The 22663-nt window shown below is 45.4% G+C and overlaps 1 long non-coding RNA gene across 2 annotated transcripts in view; it reads right to left on the bottom strand.

Annotated features, from left to right (window-relative positions):
* Positions 1-12777, bottom strand: part of LOC119256939 (uncharacterized) — a 58550-nt gene extending 45773 nt beyond the window's left edge. For both annotated transcript variants that reach the window (XR_008553956.1, XR_008553957.1), the window contains exon 1: positions 12667-12777. This is a non-coding gene — a long non-coding RNA (uncharacterized LOC119256939). The remainder of the gene's footprint in view (positions 1-12666) is intronic.
* Between the last annotated feature and the right edge of the window lie 9886 nt (positions 12778-22663).

The following is a 22663-nucleotide window of genomic DNA, read 5'->3' as shown; positions in this document are numbered from 1 at the left end:
AGGCTTTGTTGAGATCTCAAGTTACATCTCCCAAAGACCAGAGGATGTAGGGATATCTCTGGGATCCCTTCCCAGCCTTAAGGACACATTGGAGAGTTCCCAAGTGGGGAAGAAATCACAGTTGTATGATTTTGCTTGCATTCTCTTCATTGTACAGGACCTGTAATTCATAAAATTCACCTTTATTAATTTGGAACATACTTGGCCTAAAAGTGTTTCCTTCATAGCAACATCAAGACAATTGTCCAGATGGCAGGACTTTCTAAAAACTTCTTTCTGTGTAGTGATTTTAAGAAGGCACAGTATGCCTTATTTCCTACCCAAAAGACATCAACTTTCTAAAGATATTTGTAACAAATATTTCAGTTTTCCCATATTCTTATTTAGAACAAAATTTGTATGCAAATTTCCTTCTTTTGCTATATTCCCTAGTTGTTTTGTTCAATTGACTATTATGGAATTCATTGAATAGCATTTTCATTATTTGTCTCCTTTCTTGCCCAGATGTTGATCTCTTTGAAGTATGGGAACATGTCTTATTCATATCTTTGCCTAATCCTCACAAAAAAAAAATGCATATAGAAAATGATCAATGAAAATTTGATTTTGGATACATGGATGGAGCGATAAATAGGTGAGTGGACAGATGAATTTACAAGTATGATACTATCTGTTTCACAAAATAGACACATGTGATCTGCTTTCCTTAATGACAGCTGGCTTATAATTTAATCAGTAAACCCCTTTAATTAAGCCAGTGCATTCATTCCTACCTTTCTAAATAAAAAGTCTATATACAATTATAGGTTCAGCAACTAGCAGCTTAAAAATGATCCTTAACAGGGCAAATTGTGTTCTCTCTGTGTTGTCCAGATTCTGATCTCTACCCAGATCTCATGCAAACTATTCCAGTCAAAGAGTTGGAAAGGTTTGAATCATGTCTTATGGTGCCCTCTGCTTGCTCACAGGGGTTGCTGTGAGCCAGTCGAACTACACCTGCCTGATTATGACTTCCTGCTACATGGAGCCAATTGCCCTGTGTTCATTCCTAGGATTGACTGTGATGACATTTTCTAGGCTTAGCCATTTCCTCTCATTCCATATGCCTTTTTAGCTCTCCTGGCCAAAAAAAGTATTTTTTGTAAACTACTGAAAAATTCATTTATACCAAAGAGTAAATGATTCACAAAGTTTGGTGCATTACTCTTTCTGGGAACCTTTGCAACTTAAAGGGGACAACATCTTAAGTCAAAAAAAGGAATCTCAGATTGTGGCATTTCAGGCACGAGCTTATTCTTGATTCTTCCCAGCTGGACAGAGAGTCCTCCCAGGACTCTTGGCTCTACTGCTCTTCCCTCTTCAGGGGTGCTACCATCCCTACCATCCTCATCCACTGATGAAGTTAGCCCCTGAACCATGTGAGTCCAGAGTCCACATGGATGACCATGCAAAACTCTCCTCTCAGTCCCTTGACTTCCTCATCCCCTCCTGACTTTCTCCGTTGCTCATTGATTCCCCAAACCACCTCAATCTTGTCACTGTGATTCATTTTATGCACAAGTTTCAACTTCCTTTCCAGCTGGTTTGGTTAACTTTTCACCAATTGTTTCTGAACCTCATTGGAATCTCAGGTCAATGAACCCCCTTCACTCCCTGCCAGTCCCTCAGCTAACATCTTTTTTGCATTCTCCTTCTTAACAAACAGATCTCAAGGCCTACCACTCCACAACACTTTTTTTCAGAACTCTAAACTCCTCTGCTACTCTGTCTTTTTATTACAGCTCCCTGGCAAAAAGTCAACTCTGAATAAACCTCCTCTTACCCTGAGGCATGGCACAAACTGCTGAGTTTTATTAAGAAAGTACCACAACAGGGCAGACACATTTCACTCTTCTGACTATTCCCAGACAGCACTCAACACTGCCCGGCGTGCTTGCCACTGTTCTTTCAACACACATCCAGCCCGATCTGCCCTCCTCAAGCCTCAGACTCCCCCACTTCTTTCCTCACTCTTGGCTTAACAACCTGGCTTCTATTTCACAGGGAACATTGAGTCTCTTATGAGGATCTCTCTTGCCCTCCCACCACCAAGCACGTAAGCCCACCCCCTCCCTCCTGTTCCCTGGCCTTTTCTCCCTCCCACCAACCAAGACTGATTAGTCCACATGGCTTAAGATTCAGCCTCTCCTGCCTTGTCAGGAAATGTGCATTATCCACAATCCTTTTTCTAGTTTCCTCTCAAATGGATTTTTCCCAACGGCAATTACATAGCCATCGTCTTCTCAAATTAAAAAGTGCCTCCCGCAACTTCAGACACCCTTCTAGCCATTGCCTCATCTCTTTACCTTTTAAGCCAAACTTCTGAAGAGGTTATTTCACATTTCCTATTTATAGTTCCTTGCTCATCTCACTTCTCAACCTACTCCCAAACTGCCTGTAATCCCGATCACTCCACTAGAACTTGCCAGAGACTGCCAGGTCCCAAACCCAATGGGCGTGTTTGATCCTCAGCTCACTGTACTTGTCAGCCTCACTGGCCCTGGTGGACACTCTCTACTTCTTGATTCCTATTCTCTTCACTTTGCTCTAACGACATAACTCTATCCCTCTCTTGGATTTTTGCCAACATTTTTTTCTATTTCCTTTGCAAATTTCTCCTTCTTTTATTGACTGCTTCCTGTTGGAATTCATTCAGACTTGCTCTCAGGTCTGTTCTTCTTTACTCTGACTGGACCCCCAGTGAGTCCATCAGTCATGTCTCCAGATTCCAACTATACACAGATGCATTCTGAAATCCACCTTTGACCTCGGTCTACAGATTTTTCATCCTTCACACTTTTTATTCTGTCAGACTGTCAGTTCTTTCCCTGAACAACCTGGTCGGGGTGACACATGCATCATACTCATCTTTATCCACACATCTTAAGATCAGAGTATCTTGGAACTCCTAAACCAGTTCATCCAGCATCCAGAAATCCTCCTGAACCCAAACTACTGCAGAACTTCCATGCTGCCTGCATCTCACTCAGTGGAACCACCAGGCCTGTGCTGCTGTGTTTCTCCGGTTGACAAAAGACTGAAATTGATTTTGGTGTCCAGTAGATTGGCTAAAACCATGGCACTGCAATGTTCTTGATGAATGACCAAATTACTATATTATTTATCTCTCTAAGCTTCAATTTCCTCATCAATAAAATGGGGATAATGATAACTAAAATATCTAAGAATTATACTGATTATATAAATCATTAAGTAGTGAATCCTAGGGCAAGTTAGGGATAATTAGGCAGCCTCAAGGACAGTGCAGGGACTTCAGGATAGTTAAGGAAGGCTCCAAAGATAAGGACAACAAATTCCAAAGGGAACTAATCAAACACCCCATGACTTATGACATTAGGGACTTAATTTATGACCTTAGGGTCAACAAGACATTCCAAAGAGAGGACAATGAAGAAAAAAAGATAAGGGCTGGGCCACAGAGACTTAGTTCCGGGCACGGAGACATTTAGGCAGTGAATGAGACCACCGAGAACTAACCAATCACAGAGAGACTGGTGGAGCTTTAGAATAATCAGGGAAAGAAGGTCTATATTCCCTAAGACTCGACTCAACTTCAGCTTCTTTGCCCCTCCCTGGCCTGGTTTCATGGCCGGAGAGTCCCACTTTTTTTCCTGTTCTTTTTTTCCTCAATAAACTTTCTCTTTCTCTAAACAAATCTGCCTCTTTTCGTTTGCTTGCCTGAGCGTCTGTGAAGTTCTTGCTGCAGCTTCATGAGACACCACCAACCCGTGGTGGTCCAGTGGCTGGGACTCAGCACTGCCACTGCAGCCTGGGATCGTTCCTGGCTGGGAGACTAGGCCTGAAAACCTGCAATTCCTATATCAGTAGTATGCATAATACAGTATCTGCCACATCAAATATAATCATTGCGGTATCTTTATTAAGATTACACTTTTATTCAGACTTAATTATTTTTTAAAAAAAGATTTATTTATTATTTATGCATACAAGAGCTGGTGTACCGGTCAGAGGTACGGGATGGGTGAGAGGATTCACCAGAGACAGAGTGGGGAACAAATCAGGCAGATTTACTGAAATACACTGCTGAAGGGAGCAGAGGGAGAGACAGGAGAGGTCTGCTGCACCATGTGGGTAGCTCCCTGGCCAGGGATCGAACTCATGCTGCAGTGGCTGGTGATGGCTTCATAGTGCTGAGACTTAACCCCTTGCACCACGAGGGAGGCCCGCAGACTTAATTATTTCTTATTATGTCCTTTCCTGTATTGACCCTAAAATATTTCTATTATCCCCAAGTCCATGATGGGTTAACATGCTTTACATGCTTTGCTGTGAAGGTCTAGGCCACCCACCATGTGCTTCCTTGTACACTGTATACACTATAAGGGTTCCTCTATATATGGCCATAGGTCCTTCTTCCTGCAGATCCAGAGGGATGTGCTCTTCCTCCTTACAGGGTCAATCCCCTCCCTCCTCTCTGGTACAAGTTGGCTACCATGATCTCCTTCCATCAGTTATCAGCTGTCCTCCCTACCTTTCTTATTAACGCTCTCCTACTTTTTTTTCTATCTCAGGAAAGAAATAACCTCAAGTCTCTCTTAGCCCTATAAAATAAAATAAAATAAAATAAAATAAAATAAAATAAAATAAAATAAAATAAAATAAAATAAAATAAATCTTCTTTCTCTTCCCTTCTTTTCACTAACAAGCTTCTTAAGTGGAGTCGATACAAGTGTCACCCACAGTGGACCTCCCTGGTGGCACAGGGTTAAAGACACAGCGCTATCAAGGTATCGCTAGTCATGAGGCATGAGTTCGATACCCGGCCAGGGAGGTGTCCCACAATATGCAGTAGACCTCTCCTGTATCGCCTGCTTCTCCCCTCAGTATATTTCAGTAAATCCACCTGTTCTGCTCCCCACTCTGTCTCACCCACTCATCTCTGGCCTACACCCCAGTTCTTATATGCATAAATAGATAAATCTTTAAAAAAGAAAAAACAAGTGTTACTCCCAGTCTCTTCTGGCCTCTTGCCACACACCCTCTGTCCTTTCAAAGGTTCCCCATCCCAACAGGCTGGATCGCCTATTTCCTCTGGGACTCCCACCCCAGGACTTCTTGCCACATCTCACACAGCAGACCACTCTCATCTTTTGGACTACCTCTTCTCTGGGAGACAGTTAACTCCTCCTATTAGTCTTCCCTATGGACTCCTCTCATCAAGTAGACTTATGTTGGCTATGAATTTCTACCCATAGACTCAAGGATTCAGAAAATATTTCATTTATTTGTTTTCTGTTAATCAAGTTAAGTTCTACATTGAGCACTTATCCTGCGGGTGAGGAATTGAGTCTCAGTCATCCCTGGGGCCCCTTCTTCTATCCCTGAGGGGTTATGTTATGGTCTTCAGGTGAGACACAGGGCTAGGACATAGAGGAGAGACACCTCTGATAAGACATCGGTTCACTCTGGATATCCACAGAGAATTCTACTGCTTCAGACTCTGTGGTACTATGGGGCCCTACTTCTTCCTACCAAGCTAATAGAGGGAAAGCTTTAGCATAACTGGCAGCTCAGACACCGTTCTAAGGTCCTGCCAATGCTGAGAGTACTCCAGGGACAGAGAAAAGGACCCCTCTGCTTCCACTCCAGGACCATAGACATCACCCAGAGAACTCTACATAATCACTAGGAAATCCTCCTTATCTCACTCTCCATCTTCTTCAGACAGCCTTGACCTCATAAACATCCAGAACTCTGCTTCGGCAATCTGCAACCTGCTTCAATTAGGAAAGGAAAAACACGAAGAGAAAAGAGGAATGCACATCTCAAAAAAGTATTCTGCCATCAAGTTCATGAATGTGTTTAGCAGAAATTGAGGGGAATTGGGGTTATAATATTTTATTTCTTATTTTTTTGATGTAGCAGATATGACTGCATATATTCATGATGATGGGAATATAAGATTACACTGTCTTTTTCTTTGCTTGTCATTGCATTTTTAATGTCTGAAAAATGAATAACAAAATTTAAAACTGCCAATAAAAATTTATCTTCCAAATAAGCATCTCCAAATTTCTGTTCCCATACAATATTCCTTGTAATCTTACCCGTTTTCATGGTTTCCCCTTTCCCCCAGCACAGGTGATTCCAAAATTGATCTCAGGCTCTCTAAACCATCTTCTGCATGTCTGAGTGTCATATCCAAGTGATCCCTGGACATCTGTATTTGCATATCCGACAGGCAGCTCAAACTCAACCCGTTCTGTTGACACAGACTCCCTGCCCCCACCATTCCAATCCATCATCAAGCCCAGTCAACTTGACCTTAAAACCTCTCAAATCAATCTCCGTGTCCTCATCTCCTCAGCCACCCCCAATCCAAGCCACTCCCACCTCTCATTTGGAAAACTCCAATCGTACTCTTGCCTGAAGCCCTCTCCTTCAGACAGTGTCCAACTCCATCACGTGACCTAATAGCCCCAAGTGGGTCTGAATCCTATCATCACGCCGTTCTTCCTCTCATTTCCGCACTTCAGCTACACTCATTTCTTTTAACTCCTCTAACATGTCTAGCAACCTCCAGGGCTTCCCACATGCTAATCGTCTGCCTAAACATTACCCCACACCCACAAAACCCTTCCTATTCTCCCTCATTGCCTCTCAAAAATCTTCTCCACAACATCCTGTTTGGAACCGCTCAACTCAGCAAGCCTGAATCACAGCCTTTCCTATTCCTCATCCCTCTTAGGACGATCCTAAAAATGCTGTGGGTGAGCCGGAGACCCTGCAGAACCAGGCCCCAGCAGCGGCTGCTCCCCGTGCCAGGACATCCTTGCCTTCTTTCAGCCCCCCACTTGTGCCAAATTCTTTCCCACTTCAGGTCTTTGCTCATGTTCTCACCCCTCATTTGTCACCCAGGGAACTCCTACACCAAGCCCTAGCTCAGGTGTGATGTCCCCAGAGTACACCCTCCTTACATCCTACCTATACCTGGTGCCCTTCAACCTCCCAGAGCCCTGTGGCAACTTGTTTTTATTTTTATGATCTTTTGATAGTGTCTGTTTTCCACTCAATGAAGGTAAAGATCTCTCTATACCCAGCCCTGCCATTTCCTAGCAGACTTGCTCAATGTGGGACATATAACAGGCACCTCACCCTCTTGTCTCTCAATAGATCCCCCACTTCCATTGTTTCCTCCCTCAATCATTGGGCCATGAAGCCCCTCAGGCTCAGAATTCTAATATTACCTTTGACTCCTTTGCATCCACCTCTCTGTATCCATTATGCAGTAAAATGTATCAAGTCACCCCTCCTACCCATTCCCACCACCAACTAGGGGCCTTCCATTTGGATGACAAGACTTGCTTCCCAGCTTCCCCCTCCCCCAGGAACTCCAGTCTATTCTCTCCAGAACCCATAGAATTATTTTCATGAAGTTCAGATAGACCTCTTCCTCAAAATAGCTTCCTCTTTCACACAAATAAAATCTGAATGGCGCATTATGCAGCAATTAGAAGCAACAGATTAGATTTAAATACAGCAACATGAGTGAATCTTAAAAACACAGTGTTTAGTGAGAAGAGTAAGAAATGGAGTGAGATTATACAACACAATACCATTTACATACATTAAAAATACATGCAGCAAAACAGTAAACATTTTATAAAAACATATACAGGCAAAAATGACAGACATCAAATGCAAAAGTGCAGTTGCCCATAGGAGGAGGGAGTGAGAGAGTGGAATGGGGGAGAAAAGGAAAAAAATAAATAAAAGGACAGAAGGGCTTGGCATGTATCAATAATGATAAATGGGCCTGGAACTCAGAAGGAGGACAGACTCCACTTACTGCAAGCAAGATACACAAGAAATGAGCAAACAGTAACAACAAAACAACTTGTATCCCAGAGAAGTAGGATTCAATTCATTTTTACATCTCTCTTCATCATTTTTAGGACATTTTCTTGCATATTGTTGGGGGACGGGGGGATCAAGTGATGTGCAAAGTGTGCATTTATTTTCGTCAGACAAGCTCCACGAGGTGCCTCAGTGCTCAGAAAATAAGCAATCCATGTTTTCATCATGCACTACTGGGAGCAAACTCCCAGGGCCTGGTTTCTCTATCTGATCATTTCCTGCTAATGGTCACTTCTCTCAAATACAGTAATTCTCTTAATAACGTGAACTCACAGCACCACTTAAAATAATACAAGAACCAGCTCTGAGCCTTTACGATAGATTTTAAGTACATTTAAAAGAGTGTCCTCATTTTACCAGGTAGAGAAACCTGTAATGCACAACCACATATTTCAAAGGAACTAGAAATTATTTTTTTTTATCTTTTCTGCTACCTGATGCTTAAGAGCCTACCTGCCAGAAATTATGGAATCCAAACTGAAAGTGCATTCTCAGAAGGCAGGAGGTCACTTGAGATCAGCTTTTTTGGAGAAATTCAGGTTTCACTAAGTAACAAATACTGAGGTCTGTAGTCTAGTAATCTTCATTTGCCCCCTTCCAGTCAACACAGAATTGGAAAGGATAGTTGACCACGGATTTGTAATTCCATCTGTGTCCGTGAGACACCAAGAGCACCGCCTTGCCTTGGAATAAGCATGCAAGCTTTTGTAAACTTTTATTCACAATTCAAACTTAGTGGGGAAGTCAAGCCTCTCAAAGCCCTTGAATCTGGCTAATGAAAGTGTTAATGGCTTCCGTAGACATTGTAAAGTAAATACTCATAAAAGTTTGCACAGCACACTCTTATATGGCCCCATAAAATCCACAAGGCAATTATCGAGTTATGAGCTCCCTGCCCAACTCTGCAAGCACCAAGGTTAGCACGAGTGGGGGCGATGGAGGAGCCCAACAGAGGGGAGTGTTAGAGAGTGTCCCGCACTGACCTGGAAAGCCCAGAGCTCTCCACCAGCCCTCATTTCCTTGTCTGTGCGATGGCCACTTGGTCTCCAGCCCAAGCCCCCTCTGTCAGTCCTGTCATCTCTGTGCTTTCCATGGAGGAGGATGCTGGAATGAAAAATGCAAACCTGGGCTCTGTCCCTGTTTCTTCTTCAAAGCTGATTGACCTCGGGGGCATCTAATCACCTAATCAAACACTCTTGTAGTCACATACACAGCCATGATCTAAATTTGTGACAATGGCGCACTGTTTATACTTGGTATCCCATTTAAGCTTCACATCACTCCTCAGAACTACATGTTACCATTTCCCCCATTTTACAGATGAAGAAAGTTATTCAAAAGTCTGAGCACTTAACCACTGCAACACACTGGGTGGAGGCAACCCACCACACCAGCACACAGTCAGCACTCAGCGAGAGACCCTGCCTGGCTCTGCCCTTTGTCACTCCCACAGCTTCAAAGACGAAAAATAAATATGCCATAATTGTGCAGCCATGGAGCAAAGGTGTGCATGGAAAACTGAAACACAAAGCTTCAGCGGGATGTGCACAAGTATTCAAGAATGTGCACAAGTATTCAACCAGCATGTCTGCCGCTGCTGCTGCTGTTCCCGGGGGGGGGGGGGGGGGGGGGGGGGCGGGGGGGGGCTTACAAGTGGATAGTCAGTCCCTGGCAGTGTCTTCACTAGCCCGGACCCCATCACAGCAACAGTGATGTGCAGGTAACAAAGCACTTGCAGAGAAGGTTGCCCTTAAATTAATTTTTAAAATTATGTAAATGATACAAGGAAAATGGGCCAGATCATTTGTAGAACAAACTCTGGCTTATTTTTTTCTGGTGTTTCCTGAGGAGTAGGTTTAGGTTGTTCGTTTTTTATAGAAATGCCATAGATGTGAGCGTGTGTTCTTCTCGGCTCTTCCTACCAAATCTTGTATGGTATGTGTTTGTCCAACTCCTGAGACTGCGTTTGGTGGCTGGTTAAGGTGGTGTCTGTCTACCAGGTTTTTTCATTGTGAAGTTACTTTGAGGGGATATATTTTGAGGCTATGTAAATATCTCATTTATCTTCATTCTTCAGGCATTAATTTAGTAGATCCTCATGAATCTTACCTGAAACTATTACTATAGTAAGACAGATAATGAAGAGAGAAAACAAAGTGTGGCAAAATGTTAACATTTTGAGAATCTGGGTGAATGAAGGTTTTATGGACTTACTGTTTTTGCAATATAAGTGTGAAATTGTTTCACGATAATGTTTTTTCTAATTGGGTCACTCACAGAATTAGCAGGACAGCTGAACAGTCAGACTTAGAATTATCCAGCTGGGAGTAGTATTCAAAATGTGCTAAAAATCGCATTGCCCAGGTGCCTCCCTGGTGGCACAAGGGGTTAAGACACAGCACTTGTGAAGTTATCCGCAGCCACTGCAGCACAAGTTCAATCTCACTTTGAACTTGTGGAAGTGACCCACATAGCGCAAGACCTCTCCTGTCTCACCCATGGCTCCCCTCAGCAGTGTATTTCAGTCAGTCTCCCTGTTCTGTTCCCCGCTCTCTCTCTGTCTCTGGTGAATCCTCTCACCCCCACACTTCTGACTTGTACCCCAGTTCTTGTATTCGTAAATAAGTAAATCTTTTAAAAAAAAAAAAAAAAAGAAAGAAAGAAAGAAATTGCACTGCCCAACAGCTTACTCAGATGCCTCTGCTGTGCCCAGCCATAGTGCTGCCTCCCACTTCCCTCTCCAGCATGGGTGGGACCAGCCCACCAACCCCGTAGCCACAAAAATCTCTTCCTGGAGATCTCCACTCCCTACCATATACTCCCCACAACCATCTGCTTCAAAGCTGGGGGGCTGTGGATGAGCAATGGTGCCTGCGTCATGGACGCCCCCTGAAGCAAGGGTGGTTGGTAAAGTGACGACCACCCATTTTCAGTTTCTCCCACCTGGGCTTATAAGACAGGGAATTCTTCAACATAAGTGAGAGGATTCATCTTGCTGATCGGCCAAAAAAATAAAAAAGTCCATTATGTGCCAGAAACATCCGTGCCAGCTAACCTCACCTGGGCCTTCTCTGTTGCTTGGCAATCAATCCTTTTATTCTCCTCCTATCATGTCCAGCTCTGCAGTTATTTGTATTTTTTTTTTCCAGCACTCTAAAAACCATTTCCCTCTCTTACCACTGACCCCTCACTTCCTTCTTTAGAGAGGAAAGAGGCTCCCCATGGTTAGTATTCTCACTGGCCTTGTGGGCATAAAGCCAGGCTGACATGGGTTCAAATCCTGACTTCATTTCTTGCTGACTGGGGACACTGAGCAAGTTACTTTCTCTGAGCCTCAGCTTCTTGCCGATGAAATGAAGTTATGATATTGACCTTGCAAGGTATGTCTGGAAATAAAGTGAGATGTGTGAAGTGCAGGTATAGAGCATAGCAGCTACTGTAGTTACTTCCCTGACCTGGGCCTCTGGTAATAATCAGTGGTGTGTCCACCGAGACTCGACTGAAGGATGTCATCGCCCGTGCTGATGAAAGTGCCACCGGGGCTGCCCACACCCTGGGGACTCTCCTGTCTAAAGAGAGTAGCCTCACCCAGAGTCTTACCTCTTCTTGGGGCAGCTTACACCCACTAACTGACTCCAAGGTATAGAGGTCCATCCCCCTTGTCCCAATGTAGGACAATTATGAAAGGTCATTCTGTAAGATATTGAAGGACTAAACATAGCAAGACAGCAGCCATTTTAAGGAAGACGACCATTTTGAAGAGCACAGCTGAGCCCAAGTTTCGTTTCAGGGTAAAACCACAAGTTCCCCAAGGCAAGGATAAACAAAACTTAAAGGTTGCCAAAGAAAGGTACACAATCAGATTGAACTTGGTCTCTGTTGTGAAAGGTCCCCTTTTTCTGATATGAAAGGTCCCCTTTTTCTGCTGTAAACAGAGTATAAAAAACAGCTTGTCACCCTTAAAGGGGTCCTTCTCTCAACCTGATGAGACTGCTGTGTCAGTACACCAGGCAGAGTCGGACCCTAGCTTAAGCCACCCATAAAGCCTTTTTGCTTTTGCATCTCTGGCTCCGTGTAGTTTTTGGGAACCCCGGACGGAGTTGAGGCGCCAACTCCTAACATTTTGGGGGCTCGTCCGGGATCGGGAATTAGAGGCTCAGGGTTGGGTTCTGGGTCTAAGGCGGGATAAGGGGGAGGTGGAGCCGTAGGCGTCATAGGCTCAAGGCTCTCATCAATATCCTGGGGATAGGAAGAGTCTTGGAGGACAGGCTTTTTGGGCCCTTCTTTTAGTTGTGCTAGACAAACACGGGTTTTTCCTTGTCCGGCTGCGAGGGCAAGTCTTGGAACAAAGGGTTGCAACCATTTAGGGGGAAAGGTAGTAATATTTTCCCACAGAAGTATACAAGGAATTTGATCAGGGTGAAGAGCCATAACTCGCTTTTTAACTTGCTGAATGACAGCAAGGTCTAAGGATCCTCCACTTGGCCACTGGATGCCAGTAAAAATTGGCCATTCACTAGAACAAAAAGTGATTAGTAACCTTTTCTTAACATTAAGACTAAGGTTTTGGGCCCTTGCCCGGACCTCCGAGAAATGGTCCACCAGGAGGGACAATGGTGTGGTTTGTCCCTGGCCCATCCTGTAGAAAGGAAAACAAGACAGGGACAACAATTCCCACGAGACACAAACTGAAGACCACAGATAACAAAAACAGGCCCTCGGGCTTACCGGACAGGACAGTGACTGTTCCCCAAATTTGCCTCCCCGTCCCGGCTCGAATCTCAGGACGGGTTCCGGAAAAACCGTCGGAACCGGCTCCGAAAAATCGTACGCCCCAGATTTCCGGATTCCTCGTCGGAACTGGGCCGCGTACGCCCCAGAAAAATCTGAATTTCCCTGGGCGTCGGCCGTCGCGGGTTTGAGACGTCTCTCCAAACCCCGTGCCCCTGGTCGTATGGCGCGTCCGCCCGACCCAGGAAGCCCATATACCAGGAACCAGCTGTCCTCCTCTGGCCTGAGCCTTTCTTTGGCCACTTTGTGCAGTATTTGGGTATCCTGGACGAGCCCCAAAATGTTAGGAGTTGGCGCCTCAACTCCGTCCAGGGTTCCCAAAAACTACACGGAGCCAGAGATGCAAAAGCAAAAAGGCTTTATGGGTGGCTTAAGCTAGGGTCCGACTCTGCCTGGTGTACTGACACAGCAGTCTCATCAGGTTGAGAGAAGGACCCCTTTAAGGGTGACAAGCTGTTTTTTATACTCTGTTTACAGCAGAAAAAGGGGACCTTTCATATCAGAAAAAGGGGACCTTTCACAACAGAGACCAAGTTCAATCTGATTGTGTACCTTTCTTTGGCAACCTTTAAGTTTTGTTTATCCTTGCCTTGGGGAACTTGTGGTTTTACCCTGAAACGAAACTTGGGCTCAGCTGTGCTCTTCAAAATGGTCGTCTTCCTTAAAATGGCTGCTGTCTTGCTTTGTTTAGTCCTTCAATATCTTACAATTCTCTCCCCAGGGTTCCCCAGGGACTTGGCTGAGGTCCTTGTGACTGCATCACAGCCAAACTCCTCTCTCCATCTATTTTTTTTTTATTTTTCAATGAAGTACCATGATTTTGCATCCATGTTAATACTTTGACAGTATAGTGTTTTTCCCTTGAGGTGTGGTCCCCATAACTCTCCCACCACCAAAGTATCCATAGTCCTCCACCATAATCCATTTGTTCCCCATCCCTGTTTTCACCATTCTTCCTCCCTCCTGTCTTCTCCCTCCCCCCCACCTCGGGATGCCTCTGATCTATGGTCAGCTTTCAAGGGTTTGTTCAAGGGTTTGTAAAGTTTGTCTTTGCCTGACTCTTTGTTTTCTCTGTATTCCACATTTAAGTAAAACCATCCAGTATTCATCTTTCTTTTCCTTGTTTATTTCATTAAGCATAATCCCTTCCAGCTCCATTCCTATTGCCATAAATGGCACGAGTTTTATCTTTTCTAAATGGTGAGTAGTATTCCATCCTGCATATATACCTCATCTTCTTGATTAGGGCATTAGGTTGTTTCCATATCTTGGCTATTGTAAATAGCTCCACCCAATCTTGATTCCTTCCCTTCTCCTATTTTTCCTGATACTGAGAGTATGCCCTCATAAATTCCCTGCATGCCAATCTGTCTGAGGGTCCACTTCCTGAGCAACTCAACTTGTGACAGCTTTTTTCTTTGTCTTAGCTTCAAGTCTATCCTCTTCAACCACATACCTGGTCTCAGTGAGTCCTAGGGCAAGTTAGGATTAGTCATCTTCAGGGACAGTGCAGGCAGGGGCTTCAGGAGAGTTATCTTATCTTATTCTGAAATAAGGCAACAAAAGGAAAAAGAGAAGGTCCAGCAATAAGGTCAATAAATTCCAAAAGGGGTTAATCAAACACCCCAGGACCAGGCATAGTGGATGTTCCTGGACAAGGACAATAAAAAGGGCTGTGAAGCGGAAAGATCCCAAGCACAGTAGCAGAGTGAATGAGACCACCGAGAACTAACTAGTCACAAAGCGACTGTTGGGGTTTTAGAATAATTAGGGGAAAAGGTACATATTCCCTGAGGCACGACTCCACTTCGGCTACCTTGCTCCTCCTTGGCCTGGTTCCACCAGCCTGGGAGTCCCACTTTTTATCTGTTCCTTTTCTCCTTAATAAATTTTTCTTTCTCTAAATAAATTTGCCTCTTTTCACTGCTTTCCTGAGCATCAGCAAAGTTCCTGCTGTGGCTTTGTGAGACACCAACCCATGGTGATCTAGTGGCTGGGACTCAGCGCTGCCACTGCACTCTGGGATTCATTCCTAACTGGGAGACTAGGCCTGAAAACCTGAAATTACAGTATCACCAGCAAATGATATCCATCTCCTACTGGCTCAAAATAATCTCTCCCTTGGGCCTCCCTGGTGGCTCAAGGGGTTAAGCACTGCACTATGAAGCAATCCGCAGCCTTTGCAGCACAAGTTCTATCCCTGGCCAGCCAGGGAGAAACCCACATGGTGCAGCAGACCTCTCTTGACTCTCCCACTGCTCCCCTCAGCAGTGTACTTCAGTCAATCTGCCTGTTCTGTTCCCCACTCTATCTCTGGTGAATACTCTCACCTGCCTCCTGCAACTCTGGCCTGTACCCCAGCTCTAATGCATATTTATGTATTCATAAATAAATAGATCTTTAAAAAAATAATCTCTCCCTCATATTGTCTGTACCTTCAATTGCAAAAGAGTGTTTAACAGTGTCTCTCCATCTCTCACCCCTAGTTTTATTGCGCTTCTCTATCTTTTGAGATCCATTTCAGTTAGTGCCTCTTCTAGAAAACCTTCCTTGATATCCCCATGGAACATAGTCACTCTTCTCACTATTTTGTCCCACCTGATGGAAGACAAGAATAGAAAAAAGGGCCTCCCTGGTGGCGCAGCGGTTGAGCGCTGGGTTGTAAAACAGCCCACAGCCTCTGCAGCGCTGGTCCCTGGCCACAGGGCGAGGGTCCCACATGGCGTGCAGACCTCTCCTGCCGCCCGCTGCTCCCCTCAGCACTGTATTTCATCCATCTGCCTGTTCTGCTCCCTGCTCTGGCTCTAGTGAGTTCTCTCACCCTCCCGCGCTTCTGACTGTACCCAGTGCTTGTATAAATAAATAAATAAATCTTAAAAAATAAATAAATAAAAGTTTTTTTTTTTTTAAAAAGAATAGGAAAAAAACAAAACTGAAAAGGAGGTGCGCCACAAGACCAGAAGCCTGGTTCACAAAAGGAGGTGGTGTCGAAGACATTAGCATAGCCATTGACACAGCTATGGAAACCAAGATTGTTAGACTCATAGGACACAGTTGCAGAAACTAGTATCCTTAGACGCAGACTAGTATCCTTAGGCACTGATGCTTAGATTACAAAACATCACATCCAAGCAGGTATCCAAGGGGCATCCAAAGGTAAATATATGGAGATTGAGCCCATTGAAAATCTCTGGTCCCTTTCAAATTCTACATAGTTATCCAAAATTAGCAACCAGCTGATGGCTCACAAGGAGTGGCCCCTCCCAAATAGAAGAAGACTTTATCAGTGCAGTCTCCGCACAGGCTCAGGCTCTCGGGGCAGCACTCCCACTGCCCACCTGTGACTATGCAGGTGCCTCTTTTCACCAACTCTCTCCCTCTGCAGGGCAGTTGCTTCCTGCCTGCCCACCACCCTTCAAGGCCACCCACCCGCAACCATGCAGGCCTCTCTTAGCAAACCTGTGCCTCTGGGGCAGCTCTTCCTGCTCGCTTGTGTCTGTGCAAGTGTCTTTAACTGTTTTATCCCTCCCCTAATAAACCTTCCCTTTAAATATAACTAACATCTCTGTCTCATGGAAAAACTCGCTGGGAAACTCGCCGCATGTCGCTGAAACAGGAGCTCTGGTGACACCTTTCCCAGAGTGAACCCAAGGACCCCGCACTCCAAACCACAGACTCCAAAAACACCACCACCACCTATGCTTGAGTTGGTTACCAAACACCAGTCAACTCTCAGATCTTTTTTTGCTCCCTGCCTTATTGCTCTGTGCCTCAGAGGCCTGTCATTGCAGGATGCATTTCCCAGATGCACATGCCCACTGACTCCTGGTTAGGGTCTTCCAGGGGAAGCCATGGCCAAAGCTTTAAAAACAGAGGAAAGGAAGAATCCAGGGAACTTCTTCTACCTCTCTCTGCTCTGAGAAAGGCTATCACTAGAAGAAGTATGATCACATGACCTCAGCTTTTAACAGGCAAGCCCAGATCCTGTCACCCCAAGTTCTCTCTTTGCCTCATCAGCCTGTGAGTGGTAAAAGTTTCCTTTGTTAAACTCTGGGTTGCCTTACTGTAACAGGGTGGTCCCTAGAAAAGGGGGAGGTTCCAGGTTTCCTGCCCCACCCAAAAGGAGGGTGGAGCTGAGCAGAGGGAAAAGAAGCTGCAGTGGAGACTGAGGAAAGAGGGAAGCAGGATGGGGAGCCAGAAGGAGGCCTGGAGGAGGCACATGAGACACGTAAAGAAACCACGCTTGCCTTTTGGTTGTGGACTGGGTGACACAGATGTGTGTGAGAGACCCATGGGGAGGTGACAATGGCGGTCTTTGTCTTGATTTTGATTTTGCTCTTTTCCTTCCAGACTTGTCTGGTTGTTTCTGATGCTTTTCTGTGGGTCCCCCCTGGAAGATGCTTTAGACTTGTGGGAGGCTTTGGGGCCTTGCTCTGGGCCAATCCTGCTTGGGTGGACTTTTACCCATGAGGGGATGGGTAACTTTGAGTGCTTAATTTAGTGCCTTTCCTGGATTGTTTCCTAATTTTATTAAAGTTTTATTTTTATTAAAGTTCCTTCCCATTAAAGTCTCATATGTTTTGCGTTGATGCAGTGGATGGCAGAACCTATTTAGAGCAGGCAGTTTTACAGGGTCTGGGGTGCCCCTCTCCCTGCCATGTAACATTACCACCCCCTGTTTTCTGTTCTTCCAACCCCTCAGTAGTTAATTTCCCTTAGCTAACTCCCTCTATTGAACTCTTTGGCCTGGGTTCTATTTTTCTGGGTGATACAGATGATTGTTGCCTTATCTTCTCTCCTGAGTCTGGGAAGAGCTTCAGAGCAGAGAGTGAGTCAAGTCCTGGGGTCAGCAAAACCAGAAGTGGCTGTTCTGTTTGTTGGCCATAAGCCAATTAACAAACACAAGGATCAAATGTGTACTCTTTAATACAAAGAATCCCACAGCCAGCATTACCTCTCCTTTTCACTATGCAGTATCATTTTGAAGAATTGATGAATCCTTTGCATTTTGCATAAAATCAGCTTTTTCCCACTTAGGTAAACTTCTCCACTACTACCCTTCATGGCAGCTCCTGACTTGAAGGCTCAGAAACTTTAAATGTTGAAACAAAATGTGTTTTGCCCAGCTGACGTCTCAAAGAATTATCTCTAGATCTTGCTTGTGGTTTTGAAGATAAACACTAATAGTAAATCTGTTTGTAAATATTTTGAACAGATGCTAAGTCTTTAATTATTTTTTGCATTAAAAATTGACAACAATCGATATTCCCCACTGATGAGCTACAAACACTGTGTGTGTGCGTGAGTATATATTCCTTTTAATAGCAATTATTGCTCCGTGATGACTAGGGAAATTGCTTGGCGGTTTAAAAGTGTATTTGCATCTATACCCAAGGGATTGTGGATAGTAATGCCTACTGTATCATCCACCTTATTTAAAATTTGCAATAGGAAACACAATTCAATCTAGCACATTTCTAAAGGCCAATGGGAAATGGATTGGGCAGCAGAGTCAGGAAATGCAAATTCAAAGCTAAACTCCATCCCCAAACCCATCTGCCTGGATTTTATTTCCTTTCTTTCTTCCCCAAGGCCAGTGGTGCTGACTCAGTAGTGCATTAAACACAAATGTGTGGGTTCAGCCCTGACCGGCCATTAATCAACGTGCAGCCACAAAGGCAGCATCCATGGATTAGCAATCTACTGCGAGGTGCCAGGCACAGGCAGAAGAAATTAAACCAAGCTTTCAAAGGTAGATGGGGGCACAGGCCACTTCCCATGCTGACAGGCCCCAGTTGATTGAAAAGAAATGTAAATGCCAAACCAGAGTCATAAATATGTGGTATCATTTAAAGGCTTATTTTGAATAATGTGAGTCCTTTAATTTTGGCAAAACAAAAACAAAAGAAGAAAAGTACAACAATTGTGTACTTAGCCTCATTTGGAAAGGACATCAAATGTCTGCATTTGAGACCTTTTGTGAATGTGAGACCGAAAGAAAGGCCTCCTGTCCCTATTTCCATACCCCAAGGGCATGGTGGCAGGCAGCTCAGGTTCAAGACTACAGTCACCCCCACTCGTTGTATAGAAGTGACTTGACTTGGGGGAGTCTCATGAGGACTGGGGCTGGCCTTGGGCTGTCATCCTGATTTTTTGCCTTAGATTTTGGGAACGGGTGCAGTTCAGCTCGGGAGGCTGGTGCTTTTTTCCCCTCAGAAACTGCCTGTGTCCTTGGACAAGGGCAGTCTCCTGCTGTCAGAACGGAACTCCTCCTGGGGCCTAGGAGGATGCAGGAAGCCTGCTCAGTTTTCAGGGAGAATGCAGGGCGGAAGGGGAGGCTCAGAGATGAGTCCTCCCAGGGAGTCTCTCAAGGCAGCAACTGCCTTCTTTTTATCCCCTCCCTTCCTCTTTAATCTTGCTGCAAGAACCACATGATCCATACCTCGGGCTCCACCTGGGGAGGTGTACGAGTGGCCCTGCAAGCACAGGTAGCACCCCACCCCCTTTCTCAAGAATCTGAGAGACTCCCGAGTCTCTTCTTCATTAAGGGGGATCCAGGCCTTACCCTGCCAGTCCCCTGCCCCTAATATCACAAGGGGGAGGCGGAGCACCTCGAGCATGGAAGTCAGAGGAACCTGGAGCAACAGTAACCTAGCAACAGTGTCTCAGGATTTGAATGTAATTATACCCCGAGCGTGATAAATACTCGGAAGGGCTCCTTATGTGCAGATCATACTAAACAAGTCTTTGAAATTACCCTCATCAAATATTGATAGAAGAAAAGTTTTTTGAAAAGGAAAAAACCTGAAGAGCATGGGCAACCTCTCCCACCAAATGCCCTGGGTGGTGGAAAAACACCCGCCTAGGCAGCTCAGAAAGTCTCAAACTCCCCTCGCTGGAGATGTGAGGGGTCTGGAAGAGAAATCTGAGCCAGACAGCAGTTTTCTTGTAAATGAGGTAATGGTCCCGTTCTGTTCTGAGAGCCAGTCTTGAGGTCAGTGGAAACAAGGCCAGAGTCTCAGTTCCGCTCTCAAAATTCGGGTTTTTCTCTCTCATTTAGAGTGAGAGTTGACCTAGAGGCTCTCCCAGCTGTCCTCAGCGTGAGGACATAGTCAGGGGTGCCACAGTGAAGGTCAGTCTAGGCAGGAGGAAAGACATGTGTATCCTCAACCCCAAGTAGATTTTGACCAGATCCAAGAGGCCTAACACACAGGGTGCATCAGAACTGAGTTGGTGAGGGCCTCCCTGGTGTCCTGAGTTTGATCCCCGGTCAGGGAGCTACCCAAATGGCGCAGCAGACCTCTCCTGCCTCGCCCGCTGCTCCCCACAGCAGTGTACTTCAGTCAGTCTGCCTGTTCTGTTCCCCACTCTGTCTCTGGTGAATCCTCTCTCTCTCTCTCTCTCTCTCTCTCTCTCTCTCTCTCTCTCTCTCTCTCCCCCACCCACCCCTCTGGCCTACACACCAGTTCTATGCAAAAATTTAAAAAAAAAATTGGAAACTATCTATTAGTTTCTAATAATAGGTAGTTTCCTATAATTTGGGGAGAAAAAAAAAAAAACTGGGGAGGTGAGAAGTCCCAAGTGAGAAGGGCCCAGTATGTCTCCATGAAGAGCCAGGTTTTTCCTGAGTCAAAACAGAAGTCAGGTGTGAAGCATGTGTGCAAGGGGTGGAGTGAGCTCAGGCCAAGTGCATGCCGGATGGGTCTCTAATTGCACCGTGGGCAGGTCCATAGGAGGAACCCCTTCCAGAGGTTGTAAGGAATGTGGGGGATCTAGAGCAATGGTCAGGGGTGGCTACATGGCCTAGAGCTGATTTTGTAGTGTCTCCATTAAGGTGCTTAGCCAAGAGCCCCAGGACAAATTCCAGAGCTGCTACATGCCACCGAGTATACTGCATCTATCTCACTGAGGCTGCAGGGGACCCCAAACAGAGAGAGTCGCAGGACCCTGGGATCAGAGCCAGTAAGACTGGGCTGGGCTCTGTCTAGAAAGAGACAGAGGATGCTCTGGAAAGAGGCAGTGAGAGCAGGGAATTCATAATGGGAGAGAGGACTTCTGTTCTCTACCTAACATTGAGTTATGTATGGAATAGACTGGACACTCTCCACTCTGCATGAAGACTACGCTCTGACAGCAGGAATGAGAGGGAAACGCCCTACATAGAAACTTGGCCTATGCTGTTATTATTTAGGAGACCTGGCCCAGCATGGCCACGAACCCACTGTGTGACCCATGCCAATCCCTCTCCCTCTGGAGCCCAGTGCACAATGAGGGCCTTGCTGTTGCTGCCTTTCTAGAACCCTGAGATTCTATGACCAGGCTGTCAGCTGGGCCTGAGTGACACACAGCGAGCAATAGTGCCTCCAGTCCTGCCCCCCTGCTTCATCCCCAAAGCCCTCTTCACAGGGGAGAGACCCCTTCTCTGATGTCTCTCTCTGGCCCTGCAGCGCATCTGTCTCCTGCCTGTTAGAGGAAATCCTCCTCTGTTAGATACAAGATCTTTAAAGGGCCTCAGATCTCGTCTGCAAGCTCTCTTGCAAGCTCTGGGCTGGGCTCCCTTGACAGCACTGCTGGTGTCTCCCAGCAAGCGAGGGTGGGAGGCGGGGCTGCAGGAGGATGAAAGGCCCCCTTTCCTGCTGTGGGATTCAAGTTTGGATCAGGGCCCAATTACACCACTTCAGTCATCCAGCTCAGTGTTCTTCCCAAACAATGAAGCATCTGACAGCTCCGTTTTGGGTAATAACGGCTGGGTAGACCCTGCTTCAAGGAAATTCCGTTTATAGAAAACCCCTTGAACAAATGTGCTAGAGAAGGGGAACTACTTGATTTTCAAGACTTTGCCTAGTGATCCCCCAGAAACCTCAGCAGCACCAGGACACTACCAATGAATCCATCTTGAGAGCTCTGAAATATGAATTGAAAGAGTGAAGGGTAGAAAAATATAAGTACCAAATTATTAAGGGACACTTCCTTTTAAAGTTAGTAAAAATAGCAAGGTTGACATTAGACAAAGAAGATAATAGTAGGGAGAGAACAGCTTCAAAGAGAAACTTGCCAGCAGGAAAAGAACTGGAGAAATCAGCTGACCCATTACATAGACTGAGTCTCCCGACTTGGGAAAATACCTCTGTCACATGTGTATGTATTTGTTATCTATAGATATCGTCAAATTGCTCTCACCAACAACTTGTGATTATTCCCATTTCTTCACACCTTTGTCCTGTGTTTTCTAAAAAGATTTATTTTATTTATTTATGCATACAAGAACTGGGGTGTAGGCTAGAGGTGCAGGGGTTGAAAGGAGGATTCGCCAGAGACAGGGTGGGGAGCAGAACAGGCAGACTGCCAGAAACACACTGCTGAGGGGAGCAGCGGGTGAGATAGGAGAGGTCTGCTGCACCATGCGGGTCGGCTAACTGACCAGGGATCAAACTTAGGCCCAGGCTGCAATGGCTGGAGATAGCTTGATGGCACTGAGACTTTCACCCCTGTACCACCAGGGAGGCTACTACACACTTTTGTCCTTTTGCTGGTGTGAATGGTAGCCTCCAAAAAGTATCCCCACATCCTTATTTCTGAAAATTATGAATGTTACCTTATTTAGAAAAAGGGTGAATTTGGTTAAGGATTGCAAGGTGAAAACCTTAAATCCCTTTTAAGAGTGAGGCAGAAAAGAAAACAGGCACACACAGAGGAATCGGTGATGTGAAGACAGAGGGCAAAGATTGGAGACATGTGGCTAGAAGCCAAGGATCACCAAGGTCTACTGGCAGCCACCAGAAGTTAAAAGAGGCTCACTCGGAAGAAATTTTCCCTCAGGGACCCCACAGAAAGCCTGCCCTGCTGACACCTTGATTTGAGACTTCTGGCCTCCAGGATGTAATAAAATATATTTATTTTCTTTTAGCCACTAAGTTTAGGATCATTTATTATG

The sequence above is a fragment of the Talpa occidentalis genome, unplaced genomic scaffold, assembly GCF_014898055.3.
Source record: "Talpa occidentalis isolate TD23 unplaced genomic scaffold, MPIMG_talOcc4v2.1 talOcc4.4, whole genome shotgun sequence".
Classification (NCBI taxonomy): domain Eukaryota; kingdom Metazoa; phylum Chordata; class Mammalia; order Eulipotyphla; family Talpidae; genus Talpa; species Talpa occidentalis.
The sequence above is the reverse complement of the archived record's forward strand: the minus strand, read 5'-3'. Positions and strand labels throughout refer to the sequence as shown.